Source organism: Schistocerca piceifrons, chromosome 8, assembly GCF_021461385.2.
Source record: "Schistocerca piceifrons isolate TAMUIC-IGC-003096 chromosome 8, iqSchPice1.1, whole genome shotgun sequence".
NCBI classification, from domain to species: Eukaryota; Metazoa; Arthropoda; class Insecta; order Orthoptera; family Acrididae; genus Schistocerca; species Schistocerca piceifrons.
Window position 1 is genome coordinate 214,118,174 of NC_060145.1, and position 18,693 is coordinate 214,136,866.

The following is an 18,693-nucleotide window of genomic DNA, read 5'->3' on the forward strand; positions in this document are numbered from 1 at the left end:
GAGCGGTCGCCTTGTAACACTGGGATTGGTCGTGATTTTAATGTGTTGCAATCTGACAAGCCCTACTATGGTTGACTGCCCTCTGACGTAAGACAAAAATTATTTAATTGTGCCTAACTGATTCATGTTCTTAAATAACCTGTTCAGGATCAGTGGGGTAAAGACTAATCCTAGTTAAGTAAGAGTAGTAGGATCAAGATGTTCATTACAAAAAAATTAAGGAAATATCAAAATGAAATCTGTACAATTCCAACATTTATTTAGTTCTACTGGTCAGACTGAGTTTAAGACTGGCGAAACACCTATCTTCTATACAAAAATGGTGCCCCCCCCCCATTTTCGCGACAGGAAATGGTTGTACTACCCAGCCTCGTTTATAGTCAAAACCTCCACCCAGACTAGCACTTATAACGAAGAGTTAGAAACAGAATGAGATTTTCACTCTGCAGCGGAGTGTGCGCTGATATGAAACTTCCTAGCAGATTTTAACTGCGTGCCGGACCGAGACTCGAACTCGAGACCTTTGCCTTTCGCGGGCTAGGGCTCTACCCACTGAGCTACCCAAGCACGACTCACGCCCCGTCCTCACAGCTTCACTTCTGCCAGTACCTCCCCGTCTCCTACCTTCCAAACTTTACAGAAGCTCTCCTGCGAACCTTGCAGAGCTAGCACTCCTGAAAGAAAGGATATTGCGGAGACATGGCTTAGGAGAGCTTCTGTAAAGTTTGGAAGGTAGGAGACGAGGTACTGGCAGAAATGAAGCTGTGAGGACGGGGCGTGAGTCGTGCTTGGGTAGCTCAGTTGGTAGAGCACTTGCCCGCGGAGGGCAAAGGTGCCGAGTTCGAGTCTCGGTCCGGCACACAGTTTTAATCTGCCAGGAAGTTTCAGTTTAGAAACAGTTTAGTAGAACTGAACACATTTATTGTTATGGTTCCCTATGCCTCAAGCCGTCCCACTTACAGGTGTATCACCATAAACAATCTAGTGGAGAGCACGCCTGGTGCGTCGATCTGCCGAAGGCTGCGGTCGTCGTGGAGACGGAGTACGATATGCAGATGTGAATTTAACTACAGAGAGGGCATGTGGTTGCACCTACAAACTACTGCGTTCGAAGTTATTCAAGCACGGTATGCCAAAGCAACATTGAGAAACACCGATTCGTTCCTCTGCTCGCAGAGAAACAAAACGATTATGCTTCCAGTGACACAGTTGGCACGAGTGATCACTGGACGCGTTACCAGTAATGTCTCAAACAAATTATATGCTCTCTAGCGATATGTGTCGGCTGGACACCCACTCTACCCCGCAGTCAGCAAACGTCAGTTTACTAATGTGGACTCTCAGGCTTAGCTAATCACAGGGCCTCCTAGATACCAGGAGGGGGGGGGGGGGGGGAATGCTACCCATTCCGCATGGGAAGAATTCTTAACCGTTGACTCCTGGGCGCCTGTATAGCGACAGGAGACACGTTGCAAAGGGGCCGAAAAAATTGCAGGCGAATCTTGTTTACTGCCCACTTTCAACTTTCAGCTGCACGTCTGACAATGGAAGGCGACCCTCGCTGGGCTGTCCACAGTACGGGTTTGCGTCGGGCTGTAAAACTATGGTCTTCATCCGCTGGGAAAAAACTCCCAGCGCGCCCCCAACCTGCTCGAAGTTCGTGTCTTCCTCATCCCCTCCTCACTATGCTAGCCAGCGCAAAAATTACGTTTGTAAAGCATGCAGTACTACAGTTGCTAGTGTGAAGCTGTATAGCATCAACCAGTATGGTTAATAAACTGATAACCCTACCTAACCTTCGATCCCAAATGGTATTTAAATACGGAGTGTTCAAAAAGTCTGTCCGCAGTGCCGTATGATTGTTAACCTCACATGCCGTATGCCACAGTGAATATACCGAAATGAAACTCAGTGAAATACAAGTTATGAATTTATCGAATATTCATTTTTACTTAAAAATTTTCACATTAAAAGTTGAAAGTGTCCGCCCTGTTGCTGAATACACAATTCAATTCGTCTAATCACGTTTCCAAACAAGCTATAACATTTCTTCTGTAACAGAAGCAGTGAAAGTGGATATTGCAGTTTTCAATTCATCGATGGATTTTGGACGGTTTTTATAGGCAGTTGCTTTCGCTGCACCCCAGAAGAAAAAGTCAGGTGGTGTTAGGTCAGGTGATCGTGGATGCCAAAGTTCTTGTGAAATTATGCTATCATCAATAACAGCAGCAAGCAGTGACATTGAAACGCGAGCTGTATGCGCGGTTGCACCATCTTGTTGAAAATAACCGTTCAGTATTTCGCTTAACACAAGTTCTCCTATGAATGGGTACAGACTATCACTGCAGTGTCATTGTGCGTTTATTGTTTCGTTGAAAAATATGGGACCCACAACCCGAGGTCTAGAAATTGCAATCCAAACTCCTATTTTCACAGAGTGAAGTGGTTCCTCATGAATACACAATGATTTTGCAGTACTCCACGTACGAGAATTTTGCGAGTTCATGTACCCAGATAAATGAAACCACGCCTCATCATTGAAAAACGTTTCATTAAGAATATGCATTCCATTTTGTTAAGCGAAATTTTTGAACCATTGACAATAATGCAGTCTCTTGCCATGATCAGTGTTTTTCAGTTCTTGCACGACTGTCACTTTGTATGGGAAAAGGTCTAATTTTTTCCTTACAGCTGTGTGAGCCTTTCCGACACTAACATCGATTTCCTGGGCGAGTTTTCTTACTGACTTGAGAGGACTCGTGGACATTTTATCGGAAATATTTAGTAGTTTATCCTCAGACAAAACGCTAGGACGACCACTTCTCGGCGCATCTGTCACTGAACCCGTACTTCGAAATTTGTTAATCAAATCTCGCACAGTATCACGATGTGGGAGTGTTGCCTCCGGGAAAACTGAATTAAATGTTTGACGAACTGAAACTGTGTTTTACCGCCAGCTTTGAACACTTGTTCAATTAAAAACACACGTTCTTAAATGGTTAGCATTTTAACAGTGACAAAAACGAAACAAACGAACAAAGGAACTCAACTTAAACGTTCACGTCACACGTAACGATACACGCCAAAGATAAACGAAACAGTGGAATGTTGGCAGAGTCCACTTGAAGGAAAGTAACCCAGGCAGTTGAACAATCATACGGCACTGCGGAGAGACATTTTGAACACTCCGTACATTAATCTAATCCATCAAGTTAATTGCGATCTAAGGAGGCAAAATACCGCCGCCTTACCATTAGGTTATCTGAGCACAACTCACAGCCAGATCTAAACTTCCATACGTCGTCAACCACGTGTCTACAACCTGCGCTTTTAAATTCATGCACGTCCGTTGGAACTACACGTAGTATTTCTGAATAACACAGGCACTGCAATATCGTTTTATCCGCCGACAAGCGACTTTCAGTTTAAGTGTCTCACCTGTGCACAGGGATATACATAATGAACGATAAGCAGGAAATCCAGGGTCGAGTCCCAGTCCAGCACAAATTTTCATTGTTCTCATTCCATTATAGAGCTGATGGTTGTCCATATTCGCAAATACATTTCACGTACTCCTGTACCTAACGACGTCTGCTTCACCCACACTCTGCACCCTCGTCAAAATTCAAACAAATTACAATGCGTACACTGTACTTGCTGTTTGTAAATCACTTGATTGCTCGACTCTACTTCTGAAATGGTAAAAAGTGGAAAACTTCAGGCAGTAATAATAATAAAGTGTAGGCCGTACAACAGTGTAGTAGCCATTAAATAGTTACTTTTATGTTTGTCTGTCAATTAGTTCGTTTATTGTATGAAGCGTCCCCTTTCAAAAATTATACTTGACCATGCTTAAACTGACACACAATATTTTTAGCGCAACGCAATCTGACTTTCAATAATCCCTACAAAAGAATGGCCATGACTAACATTAACCTATACGTTTCACAAATCACTTACCTCACAAAAATCTTCGTTACTCGAACTACTGCAATACAGCGCGCGCCACTACTGCCAGCTAAATAAAAGATTCAAACTACGGAAGGCACTAACTACTGATAGGCATAGTTAGCAAATGAAAGATTTTAATAGAGAACAAACAATGTATTTACCTTAATAGTGTTGAAAACTCATAATATACATAGCAGTTCATGACATCCAGTCTTACAAATTTCAAAACTCCGCCATTTCTCTCCCCACATCCACCACTGCTGGCGGCTCACCTCCAACTGCGCCACACTACAATGGCAGACAACAATGCAAACTAGCCACAGACTGCACTCAGCGCAGCCAGTGATTTTCATACAGAGCGCTACGTAACGTTGTCAATAAGAAAACATAAACAGCCCACTTACAATAGTTGCGATATGAATAATGAAGCAATTTCTTTTCTACTGAGGCAACATCTACAACTCTGAGAAGACGTTTTCATGAGCTATTTAAGAACATGTTATGTTTATGTCTCAGTTTCACTCTCACGGGTGCCTGGTGCTAAGTGCGTGTATAGTGGGTGGAATGTGTGATGAAATTAATACATTCATTTCACAACCTGTAACACAGTCCCCAAATTGCGTCATGCATTAATGCTAGGATATAGGAAGAAAAAAGAAAAAGAAAAAAAAAACAGAATGATTGTTGGTAACTTAGGTAATCATTATTACCGTCTTACGAAATAGTGAGCTAAACACGTTCAAAACCTTTGTTTTTACCCCTCAGAAAATTACATTTCAACCCTCTGCGGTAATTACCGTCAGGTTATAGTCGGACCTTCTGTCGACCATCTGACTCACCTCCAGATGTAACCGAAAGTTTTAGAGGAAACCTAAGTTCCCTACTATTTAAGTTCCCGAATCATACGGTCACCGTCCGAGGAGACTTCAACTAACTAACAGTCAGTCAGGAAAATTAAAGCTTTATAAGTTGTGAGCGTGATATATCGTGCTAAGAAACGGTACTGAACTAAGAGGGTCATTCAATAAGTAATGACCCAATTTTTTTTTCTCAGAACGTATTTATTGTTAAGAGCCAGAATTTGGTAACAAAACGCATCAACAGGTCTCGTCCATGTCCTATTTTTCTACGTAGTCTCCATCACGTTCTATGGCTGTACGCCAACGTTGTGGAGGAGCATGTATTCGGTGCTGGTAAAAGGTCTTGTCCTGTAGACGTAGCCATGTTTTTACTGCTTGACTGACACTCTCGTCATCTTCAAAGAGAATCTTTGTGTCCAACAATTTAGATGAAATGCCTTTCTTTGAATCTTGTGGTCCGCGGTGTGCATTCGTGGAAACCACCGTGAGCACCTCGTTGAGTGTCCGAGAGTCTCGATCATAGCAGGCGCAATTCCAATACTAACCGATAACTGCAGGGCCAATTGTCCATGTGTGATGCGCCGTCGGCACGAATAATGGCATCCGCACAATTCAGCATGTCTGGAGCAGTAGCTGTGACAGGACGTCCCGAGCGTGGATGATCTCGGAGCTCTGTTTCTGCATTTCCTGAAACTTTAACTTAAAACTTTTTTTACCCATCGCCCAACTGTACTCCTATCAACTGCAGCATGGATGTTCACTGCGGTTTCTTTTTCTACACACAAGACTTCAATAATAGCACGCTGCTTGTGACTATAGTTCAATTCTTTTATCTTGGCGGCTCGCGCATGCCCGCCCAGACGCGGGAGATTGCTGCGTTGCCAGTTGCACACGACGCACGCGCCAATAGAAGCAGCGCCATAGTATAGCATAGTTCGCAAGCTTACGTGTAGGGGGGAGCGCGCAGCTCATGAAGTAAAGCCACCACGGCCGCATTAACCCTTACGCTGCTACAAAGACGTGCTCACTGCATTCCGCGCTGTGCGAAATTTTGTCACTGCACTGCTCTCCTGTGCAGACACATCGTGTTCTGACTGCTTTGACACTCTTATCAATCGATTCCACAAAAAGTATTTGGCCCAAAAATTAGATTTTTACACATCTTCTTGACTGATACCTTCCCCCCATAAATGACTTAATTTTGTTTCGATGTTCAACGCAGTTATTATGCAGCATTAAATATAGTAAACCATTGCACGAAATTTTGAAGAGTTTGCAGAGGTAAAAGTCCATAGAGTATACTTTCCGTATGGTCGATTTTAGTTGCCATAATGTTGAGAATGAAATGTGGACAAGATACCTAAATTTCTTATAAAATTTACTGTATAACAATAGCTCATTTAAGTACCACATAGGTTTCGTATGTAATATCGAGAAATATTCCGTCTTTCGCGACTGTAACAAAAGTTTTATTTACACTGAGCACGTTTGGCTTTATTTTAAAGCACTTCAATCAATCAAAAGGAAGTAGACAAAATACATTAAACAAAACTGTGGACTTACAAAAACATTAGGACTTGAATATACCGTCTATCAGTGAAGTGCTCTGAGCTATGTCAAATATAATTTTTGTGTGTGGCACACACAAACATCATTTATTTGCTAAAACACTAATCTGCCAACACAAACGTTGAATATTGTGTTACCGCAGCACAAAACTACGAAAGGTGACTTGGCAATGGAGGAGACAAAATACTGTCCACTGAAGATGCTTCAAAAGAGAGAAACGCGTCTGGTCTAAATAAGTCCCTTATTACAGTTGCAGAAGAGGAATATATTTCAGTACCATTGGTAAAACTGCGACTGTGGAACAAAAACAAGAAAGAGAACATGAGTACCATTGTGTATGTGCCATACCTTTCCTTGATTGAAGTGCTTTAAAATAAAGCCAAACACGTCCGGTGTAAATAATACTTTTATTACAGTCGCGAAAGACGGAATATTTCTCAATATTACATAAGACACCTATGTCGTACTTAAATTAAATGAGATATTGTTATACAGTAAATTTTATATGAAATTTAGGTATCTTGTCCACATTTCATTCTCAACATTGTGGAAACTAAAATCGACCATACGGAAAGTATACGCTATGGACTTCTACCTCTGCAAACTCTTCAAAATTTCGTGCAATGGTTTACTACATTTAATGCTGCATAATAACTGCGTTGAACATCGAAACAAAATTAAGTCATTTATGGGGGGAAGGTATCAGTCAAGAAGACGTGTAAAAATCAAATTTTTGGGTCAAATAGTTTTTGTGAAATCGAATGATAAGTGTGTCAAAGCAGTGGGAACACCATGTGTCTGCACAGGCGAGCAGTGCAGTGATGATAAAATCGCGCACAGCGCGGAATGCGGGGAGCACGTGTCTGCAGCAGCGAAAGGGTTAATGAAGAGACAAAGCACTAGAAATTTCAAAAAATTGCATTCAAACGAATATAATTCGTGAAGTAAGGCACTTCGATATTGTTTTTAAATAATGAAAATTTAAAGTACTGCACAAGGTTTGAACTCATAACCTTTCGCGTAGCAGCCCAACACCTTCACCGTTACGCTAACACACCTCCTCTGGCTGTATAACCCCATGAGGGCAATAACACAGCACGCAAAATACTGACAAACACTGCTGATATGACTATGAATTACTCACGCTTCGTCGAAGTACAATAGGAAATAAACAATTACCGCTGTTCTTTATTGCGAAAAAGCGGTTCGTGAGAGTGATACAAACACCTTTCCTTGCTATCGCCTGAATTAGGAGTCTTATTGCTTGTTTGGTTTAATTAATTAATAGAATATGAAGCAATTGGTATAAAGAATGATTTTTCCAAACTTTCTATAAAAGAATGTCTGCTATCAAGACATTGCTTTTGTTCTATTACTTTATTTATGACTGAACGTTTCTAAAACTGAAGACACTCGTCCGTGCTCTGCACTGCAGTCGAGCTCTGGCAACGTCGTTCTCTGTTCATTGGCTGACTGTGTCTTGTGACGTCAGATGCGCAGAACGAACCTAAACTCGGCCGCCAACATAAATGACGCGCACTTTAGTACGTAGACGCCATTTTGACGTTGTACTACGGCTCTGCCATCTGCCAGAACGGTTCAAAACTTCACCAGTGCACAGAACAAACGTCAGATGTGAAGCACGATCAAGGACATTTATCTATATATATTAATAGCTTTTTAAAAAATTGAGGGGCATTACTTATTGAACGTCCCTCGTAGCTTACCCGACCGAAATTGTCCTGTCCAAATTTCAATGGCGGCCGCTGTGGACGAGCGGTTCTAGGCGCTTCAGTCCGGAACCATGCGGCTGTTATGGTCGCAGGTTCGAATCCTGCCTCAGGCATGGATGTGCGTGATGTCTTTAGGTTAGTTGGGTTTGCGTAGTTCTAAGTCTAGGGGACTGATGACCTCAGATGTTAAGTCCCATAGTGCTCAGAGCCATTTGAACCATTTGAAGGTCGAAAATCCGTTTGGTTTTTAGCGTTGCGAGCTCTGCAACCTAAATTGCTCCACACTGTAATGCCATTAAATTGAATCATTTCAATTGAATTGTGTCGATTGCGACACAATGTGTGATGCCAATGATCACAATTCAACTGAAAATGGACATTTAATTTTCTTTGTTGTTACTGTATAACCGTTTGTCACTTAAAACCTCACACTGTTTCGTAGGTAAATCTGTAAATTTGTTTGAGATGAAACGACGAAACCTAATTAATTTCATTAAACGATTACGATGAACTTACAACACAACCGCGGTTCAACGGAAAATAAACAACTTAGTCAAATTTTGGTCACTATGTAGCTTCATTAACAATTTGACAATCAGCTGTCTTTGCTGGACAGATCGCGAGGCAACACGAATGTAATAAGAAATGTAATTCCTTTCAGCTGAAAACATGCAATTCAGTCATTTCCATCCTGGGAGGATAACGAACAAAACAAAAAAGAATCCTCCAGATGTGTCGCAAGATTTTTGCAATGTGTGTGCGAATTTGTGTGCCAATTTTTCAACTTATTTTTGTAAATGTCCCGAATTTTTTTTTTTTTTTGCCTGTAAACTTTTCCAGGACCATAACAAAACAAAAACGCAATTACGCATGTATCCCGTTCGAACCGAAGTTACGACTGAGTTCATACAAAAATCCATAGAAAAAAGCACTTTTAGTTTTCCCCGAATTTTCCAATTTCATATATTTTCCAATTTCATACATGAGTTCATACAAAAATCCATAGAAAAAAGCATTTTTAAGTTTTCCCGAATTTTCCAATTTTCCTGGCAACTTTTCGAATTTTTCTTCCCCTAAAAAATTTTTCCGACTATTAGGAACATTAAAAAATTAGTCAAATCAATCTATGAGTTCTCAATTAAAGCACTTACCAATGAACAGCAATGGAGAAGTACATAGAACAGATTCTTCGGAAACCCACTTATGGTGGAGATACATTGGCTCTAATAGCAACGAGTAGACCTGACTCCTTTGAAGATGTCCGCTTTGAAACTGGTTTCAATGAACATGATGCAGTTGTAGAAACAATGATAATCAGAGTACAAAGGGCTACTAACAGAAATAGAATTATTTATATTTTCAGCAGTAGTGTCATATCTCAATTAGGGACTCTAACATAAATGTTAGAGACGAGTATGTTGACAGCTGTGTCTCCGGTTTAGAAGAATAATTGACATCCGCTTGATACGTATGTACCTAGAAGAACAGTTCTGAGGACAGAACTCTCCACATTATACAGTCACTGGAAAGAAAAAAATGAAATGAGCGTATGGCACCGTTGGCCGGGAGGCCCCATCGGGGAAGTTCGGCTGCCAATTGCAAGTCTTATTTCATTCGAAGCCACAATGGGTGACTTGCGCGTCGGTGATGAGGATGAAATAATAATGAGGACGACGCAACATCCAGTCCACGAGCGCCGCAAATCTCCAAGCCGGCCGGGAATCGTACCCGGGCCCTCTTGCTTGGGAGGAAAGCGCATTACCACCCAGCTAAGCAGGCGGATACTGGAAAGAAACTTATAAAGAAATAGAAACTACTGCATGACTACTGTAAAACAAAGCATATGGCTGGAGATAGGGAGATGCTGAATGAAACGTGTTTGGCTGTCACGAGAGCAATGCGTTAAGCCTTCAGCGACTACCGTAGGAGAGAGTTATCGAAGGATCCCTCACAAGACCCAAAGGAATTTTTGTGCCAAAGAATAAACTGTAGGCTTGCTTGGAGGTTCTTTAGTATATTCGGTGCGAAATTTAGGCCGATCAGTTGTTGCAGATTTCGTGTCATGAAACGAAAACACACAGCACGGTCCGAACGACTGAAAGTAGCCATTTTCATTGTGCACTACGCCGGCGCTCCTGGTGGCTGAGTGGGGTTCTGATGTACTGTGTGAGGCTGTTGGATGCAAAATGACACATCAACCGATTCTGTAAGTTATCTCAACATATTTCTGTATCATTACAAAGTTGTAAAGTACCTTTGGACTCAGCCCGTATATGATGATTATGAGATCCCATACTCCGAGGAGCGTAGGGAACGATGCGAGAGACCTGCACCGCCGACTAGGCAAGGTCCTAGCGGAGGTGGTTTGCCATTGCCTTCCTCCGACCGTAATGGGGATGAATGATGATGGAGACAACACAACAACAAAATGGTTCAAATGGCTCTGAGCACTATGGGACTTAACATCTGAGGTCATCAATCCCCTAGAACTTAGAACTACTTAAACCTGACTAACCTAAGGACATCACACACATCCACGCCCGAGGCAGGATTCGAACCTGCGACCGTGGCGGTCGCGTGGTACCAGACTGTAGCGCCTACAACCGCTCGGCCACACCAGCCGGCCCAACACAACACCCAGTTATCTGGAGGCAGGAAAAATCCCTGACCCCGACGGGAATCGAACCCGGGACCTCGTGCGGGAAAGCGACAACGCTACCGCAAGACCACGGGCCCGTATATAGCTGTCCCAAAAAACACCACCGATAAAATTCAGAGATAGGTTCATTACACAGAAATAAGTAAAAATCTCTAGCAAACAAAAGCTCTAAAGAGCATACCTTAAGACATACGAGCACTTCTTCAGCAGAAGAAATGTTTCGCCTCTAGTGAAGATGAATAAGTGCTCATAGCTCTTAAAGTTTACATCATAGACACCATGTTAACTAGACATTTTTTACTCCTTTCTGTATAAGGAATGCCGACCGATGTGGCCGAGCGGTTTCTAGGCGCTTCAGTCCGGAACAGCGCTGCTGCTGCTGCTGCGGTCGCAGGTTCGAATCCTGCCTTGTGCATGGATGTGTGTGATGTCCTTAGGTCAGTTAGGTTTAAGTAGTTCTAAGTACATCACACGCATCGATGCCCGAGGCAGGATTCGACGCTGCGACCATATCAGCAGTGCGGTTCTGGACTGAAGTACCTAGAACCGCTCGGTCACAGAGGTCGGCTCCATCATCTTTCCAGTAGTTCATAACTTGGAGCAATACTAATGGATTTTCATTTTTGAAGGGACATTTGAAAATAGAGTTTAACATAACTGATTTTGCTTTGCTACCCTCATTTTCAGTCTGAGCCGTCCATGAGTGTCTGGACACTAACTTCGGTTACACTAACGGCCTTTCCATATCACCAGGCCGCCCGTCCGTTGATTATTATGTGGAACTTAGGGAGAGCTTTGCCCGCAGTCCACAAAAGTCAGCGCGACGTGCTACTCGCGAGACTGACAGTCCATAAAGGACTGTTTGTCGAGTAATGCGTAGATTGGAAAGAATACACATTCACAATGGCACAACACATTAGTAATGAAGATAAGGTTGCTCGAGGGGAATCCTGTGCGGAAACGTTTCTGGGAGAGGACGACGAGACGTTCCGGAACACAATAATCTTCAGCGATGAGTCAACATTTCATACCAGTGGTATGGTGAAAACCCACAACTTTAGAACTTTGCAACCCTGGAATACGTTAGTGACATCCCCAGAATTAATGTGTTTTGTGCCCTTAGCAAACTGGAAGTGTATGGCCCTTTCTTCTTCATGGAAAAAACTGTTACTGGTATTGTGTATCTGGAAGTGCCTGAAAACTATAATTCCACAGATTGGTGAAGATGACCAAGACGGAATGGTTTACTACCAGCAAGGCGGTGCACCACCTCGTTTCCTTCGAGGTTTCCTCGATAATTGATTCCCCGGTCGGTGGAATGGCCCTGAAGGGCCAATCGCATGACGATCTTGTTCCCAGATATGACATCACTGAATTTCTTTCTCTCGAGTTTCATTTGAGACCGTGTGCATGTTCCTCCTGTACCAAACAATTTAGCCAACCTGAAAAATCGAACCTACGTTGCCATTGCAGAGGTTACTCCCGATCTGCTGCAACGAATGTAGCAGGAAATGGATTACCGATGGGATCACAAATGGCAGTCACAGTGAACTAAGCTGCCACTTTTATTTATTTATTTATTTAACCTGGCAAGATTAGGGCCATCAGGCCTCTCTTACATCTAAACAGGCATTCTACTCATTTTACTTTCATATGTTTTAGTAGGCATGTTAAACTACATCTAGTACAAAAGGTGAAATTAACAATTATAAAGGCACATTTGGAGAAATACATACATATACAGTTTATATTCGTAGATGATAAGTTATGCTATAATTAGACATTATGATAGAGACAGATTTTAGATAGGAGTGCTAGCAGCAGATGGTATGAGGGAGACTGATGGTGAAGGGAGAAGGAGAAAAAAATGTTCAAATGTGTGTGAAATCTTATGGAACTTAACTGCTAACGTCATCAGTCCCTAAGCTTACACACTACTTAACCTAAATTATCCTAAGGACAAACATACACACCCATGCCGGAGGGAGGACTCGAACCTCCGCCGGGACCAGCCGCACAGTCCATGAATGCAGCGCCTTAGACCGCTCGTCGGAGAAAAATAGGGACACGATGAAACATAATTTATGAAGTACAAAGGAAAAGAAGATTGTGTGGCTATTAGAGGTAGACGACACTTGCTTGCTAGAAACTGACACATCTACAGATACTTTAAGTTATCTCAGTAAATTTCTGTATCATTCCAAGGCTGTAAGGTCCGTTTTGACTTAACATATATGTTGATGAAATAATAATAATTAATGTAGAGTAATGAATTTTCGGGAATACATTTGTCTAGGTAACATATTGAAGTGATTAACATTTGAAGTACGAGATAATTTAAGTACGAGATACACTATTGCAAATGTGAAGTGTGACATAATTTAAGTACTAGGTAAACCACTGCAAATTTGAAATGATGGTAAATTAATAACCTGTGCAGTTGCCAGAATGCTGAATGCAAGCATGCAAACGTGCATGCACTGTGATGTACAGGTGGCAGATGGAGTCCCATGCCTGTTCCACTTGGTTGGTCAATAGAGGGACGATTATTGCTGATTGTGGATGATGCTGGAGTTGTCATCCGATAATGTCTCATATGTGTTCGATTTGAGACAGATCTGGTGATCGAGCAGGCCAAGGCAAGATATCGAACCGTAGTGGAGCATATTAGGTTACAACAGCAGTATGTTGGCGGGCGTTATTATGGTGGAAAACACGGCCTGGAATGGGAGCACAAGCCGAATCACGAGACTGACGTAGAAATTTGCAGTCGGGATGCGTGGGAAAACCACGAGAACACTCCAGGTGTACGTCCAATGTATCTAGCACGCCGACGGGTCCTCAGCTGCCCTCCTCCTAAGCAACACACGGCCATCGCTGGCACCGAGGCAGAACCAGCTTTCATCAGAAAACACATAGCTCCAACCCACCCTCCAATGAACTCTCGTTTGACACCACTGAAGTCGCAAATGGCGGTGACTTGGGGTCAGTGGAATGAACGCTACAGGGCGCCTGGCTCGAAGCTCTCCGTAAGTAACCGATTTGTAACAGTTCGTTGTGTCACTGTGGTGCCAGCTGTTGGTGAAATTGCTGCTGCAGATTCAGTACGATGCGTCCAGAGCCATACGCCGAACACGATGGCTTCCCTCTCAAGCGGGTATTACACGACGATCCGCCGCGAACGGTACTGGTCTGGCACGACAGCTATCTAGCGGTAGAACGGGTGAAACTACGAAAATTAGCAGACACGTAATCCGCGCGCCAGGATAGAGAGCAGTTCCAAACTGCCGTCAACCCGCGCATTCGCACTAGGCAGTGATAACGCGCGCATGCGCAGAAGAGCTACTGTAGTGTTTTGTTATTTGCTTACTGCTTGGTGGCTAGTAGCTCATTTCAGATTTTCGTGTTGGGGATTTTCCGGTTTTTTTTCAGTAAGTAGGTTTTCATAAATGCAGAGAAAAAACATATTTTTTTACCAATAGACTTTCTTTTATACTAGCTGTTTGTGAAAGCATTATTTCTGTTGATTACTTCGTATTCTAGAAATGAAATGGAGCAAAGAGGCGTTAAGTGTCTTGATTCAGGCATACAGCGAGGAAAGGTGTACATGTGACTCGCTGTATTAATACGATACGTCGGCAATAATTTCTTTCTGAGTAATATGCATATAACGCCATACGGTGATTTTCGATTTGTATCGTAATGCCTTAGCTTACGAAAGTTCATGTTTGTTTTGATTGCATCTCTTGTTTATTTCAGCTTGCCAGAAAAGAGAAACTGGCAGTGATAGGCGACAAAGTGCGCGCAGTTTCGCACAGTGCGATAGATGAGGGCAGAAAAACTCTGAGTAGCACTTATATACCTTATATTCAAAATTTGGAAAAATAACACAAGTAAACCTTTAAGTATTGGTCCTTCCAAGTGCTGCAAATTGCAGTGCATACGTCAACAACAGCTTTTGAAATGGTGGGCTGTGCTATTCTGTGGCTAAAAGCCAGACTCTTAAAAGATTCCCCATTCGCCAGGAAACATAATGTTACAACCAGCCTGCAACATAACGGACCGTTTACCGGTATTTCGTCAGTGATCTAGACTGGTATGATCACATAACGTATAAACACATGATTTAATTCTTACTTTCGAGAATGTGAGATAGCTTCCCTCATGACTGTGTCACACTTGCCAAAGCCGTCTTCATCATTAACAGCAGCTTCTCGAAACAGGCCACATCCATTCTCACGAAGTTCCGAAATTCTTGCGGATCTTCGGGAGTCAGTTCTTTCATAAGCAGCGAATGTAATCCCCTGCGCTCGTTCCTAATTTCCAGCCAGGATCGAGGTCAACAACGTCTGGCTTTACTGCCACTGCCAGAATAATAGCTCCAAAAACAAGTGGGTCCTCCATGTGCAAACTGGTGTATAAACGTAAATTTATGTATAGTTACACCTGTGTAACCAAGTGTCACAATATGAAACTAACTGTTGAGTCTGTAACTCAGACGGCCGGAGTAGCCGAGCGGTTCTAGGCGCTACAGTCTGGAACCGCGCGACTACTACGGTCGCAGGTTCGAATTCTGCCTCGGGCATGGATGTGTGTGATGTCCTTAGGTTAGTTAGGTTTAAGTAGTTCTAAGTTATAGGGGACTGATGACCTCAGAAGTTAAGTCCCATAGAGCTCAGAGCCATTTGAGCCATTTTCTGTAATTCAGAACAGTAGTAACCTACATAAGAGAATAACAATCACTTAATAAATAATGATAAAAACAGCTCCAATATTCCACACGGCACCCCTTGTATTTCGCGCGGTAGAACGAACGACTTTACAAGATATCAGACAGTTCTGTTTGCGTTTCGCGCTTTATTACAGTCTACTGCGCATGTACGCCAGGTATATCCCGCGTAGATTGTGTAATGCTGTAATAGGTCTACCTGACCTAGTACGTAGTTAGAGACATGCCCGCTTGGGGCGCTGGTGCGTAGGTGTACGGATTAGGCGCATCGTGTAATAGGGGGCTTCAGTACTGTCACGTGACCGTCTGGAGACCGGTATTCTTGCGACCGTACTCTCTCGTGACCACCACTGCCAGTAATCGTTTACAGTGGGTGCATTCCTGCTAAGTCTTTATGTAATATCGCAGAAGAAACCTCCAGCTTCTCGTAGTCCTATTAAACGTCCTCGTTCTAGTGTTATTACACGACCACGTTCAAATTTAGTGAGGTGTTAATAACGGTGTCTTTGTCGCCTTAAAGGCTTTCCTGATTAACATCAATTCATCACGTCTAATCTCAAGGGAAACTGGCGCTCACACGACTGTTACGGCGCCTATTTAAAGAAAACCTAATTTACATCCTCATAGTTGCGCCACTAACACCGCTCTAATACGACTGACGCGAAATCTGAAAAGAAATCATCCTTCAGATGTAGAAACGTCGTTGCACAACTCCCCTTGTTCTTGCGATTTTTTCCATCTGTGTATGTGTATATATTAACGTCGGTGGTGTTGAGAGACAGCTGCAATCACTAAAATTGAACGAAGCTCCAGAGCCTTACAGGATCTCCATCAGATTCTATACCGAATTCTCAGCTAAATTAGCCCCAATGTTAACTATAATCTCTCGTAGAACTCTCGAACAATAAACCATGCCAAGAAGTGTAACAGAAGTGATCAAGAGAACTACCGCCGAATATCCTGGAAATCTATTTCTTGCAAAACTTAGAACACAGTCTAGGCTCGATTGTTGTATCTCGACCATAATGATCTCCTCAATGCCAACTAGCATGGATTCCGGAAACATCAGTCATGTGTGACCCAACTCGCTCTTTTCTCGCATTACATGTCATGGATCAAGATAGTCAGGTAGATGCAGTATTTTCAGATTTACGGAAAGCTTCTGACTCAGCATCACATCTACACTTCTGAAAAGAACAGCTGTACGGGATATCAAACGAAATTTGTGATTGCATTGAGAATTTCTTGGTAGAGAGAATGCAGCATGTTGTCTTGGATGGAGAGTCGTCGACAGATGTGTAAGCAACTTCGGGTATGGCGCAGGAAAGTGTGCTGGGGCCGTTGCTGTTCATCTTTGTGTTAATGACCTTGCAGACAATGTTAACAGTAACGTCAGACTTTTCGCAATGATACATCTATACTTCCATTCTAATATCATAATTGTGAAAGTAACTGTCTGTCACGCTTTCATGACTGAACCGTTTTTGATCAATTTTGATACGGAGATAGCTTGAGCGCTGAGGAAGAACACAGGCTGTTTCAGAAAGTGTGTAGTACAGCATATTTATTGATCCCAAGAATACAACACAAAATACTGAACAATATCGACTCTTTGAAAAAGCTATTTATTCTCTAGCTTTTGAACTTTATCATATTTGTTAAAATGCTTTTATTGTCTGATGTATTCTACATAATACAATTCAACGTAATGAATATGATGTTTATACAATCCTCTACGTCTTTAATCCAAACTCCCATACTAATATCAGCCACAAATCGGTCACATTTTAGGCGCTGAGCGCCATGCTACTCTTATAACATTTTTGTTGTGTCAGGAGTTCGTCGCCATGCTGTTAGCGTTGCTGTGTCGTGACCATAGGCTCCTCGGTTCAACTCCTCGCCGGGTTGATTTTTTTTCTGCGTTATCATCCTTTCATCATCATCGACGTGCAAGTCACGGAAGCGGCGTCAAATAAAAAGACTTGCATTAGGTTCCAGAACATCACAACTGGGGTCTCCCGGCCAATAAACCCACATCGTCAGTTCAGTGATATGCGAGTGCAGCCGTGGGTAACACCTAGAATACAATGCTTACACACTCCTCAACGTGTTTAATAAATGCCAGCCCATACTGCCATACTAATTATAAATGCGAAAGTAACTGTCTGTTAAGTGTTCACGACTCTACCGCTGAACCGATTCCTATGGTATTTGTCATGGAGATGGCTTGAGCCCTGAGGAAGACCGTAGGCTACTTTAGAAAGTTGTATCTTTTTGAGTATTATTACAATTTTTAAATATGGTATACATGATTAGCATGCAGACGACATGGGCGCGATGGTCGGAACCCTTAATGTCTATAAATTATTCCGTGACATTTCAGATCCAGTGTTACCGTGCGCGTGGTTTATGATCTTGACTCTCCTGGACTAGCTGAGAGGCGTGGCGATTGGGAACTGCACCTCGCCACTGTTAAGAAAATGCTACCCTATTTTCATGCCAGTGGGCATTTTCTGTATGCTGAATCTGTACAGCTCTATTTACAAGACATGATGGGCCTTGAAAAGAAAATATCCCAAGAAGACTATACACAGTTTGCACTCAGTGGGTGGTTTACTATCAGAAGGTCTGATTAGTTTTAGAGTGGGTTATGGTCTGACATGACGACTGGAAAGACACCAATGCGCTCATTTGAAAGTACTGGCGGGCTCATTCACAGTTGCGGCATTTCAGACAGTATTCTGAGTACAGGGATTCTGACCATGCCAGCTGTTACTGCAGTGACCCAGCAGATTGAAGAGGTTTGTGAGCAATACATGTTGATGCGAGGGATACAGAATGACAATGCAGGTCTTCAGAAGTTTATTGGGTGGTTTCAGTTTCATTATTCTTTTCCTGTTACTATTTTTTATGTCAGTCATTCTGAGATAACTCAATCAGTTGGCACAGAGCCTTTGAAATTGGCAGTTCCTCAATGCTCACTCTGGTTGATTAAACTTTTGACAACATCAAGTTTGTCCGAGAAAAAGAGTAATGAGTATACATGTATTCAGATCTAAGGTGGCCATTGATGGAAGGATGTACCAGTGAACCATGGAACCGGATAGCACTCCTCAAGAAATCCGATGAACAGCTTATAAAATTATTTGATTATGAGCTCGCACCCTATCCCCTCTTTCTTCGGCGCAGCTA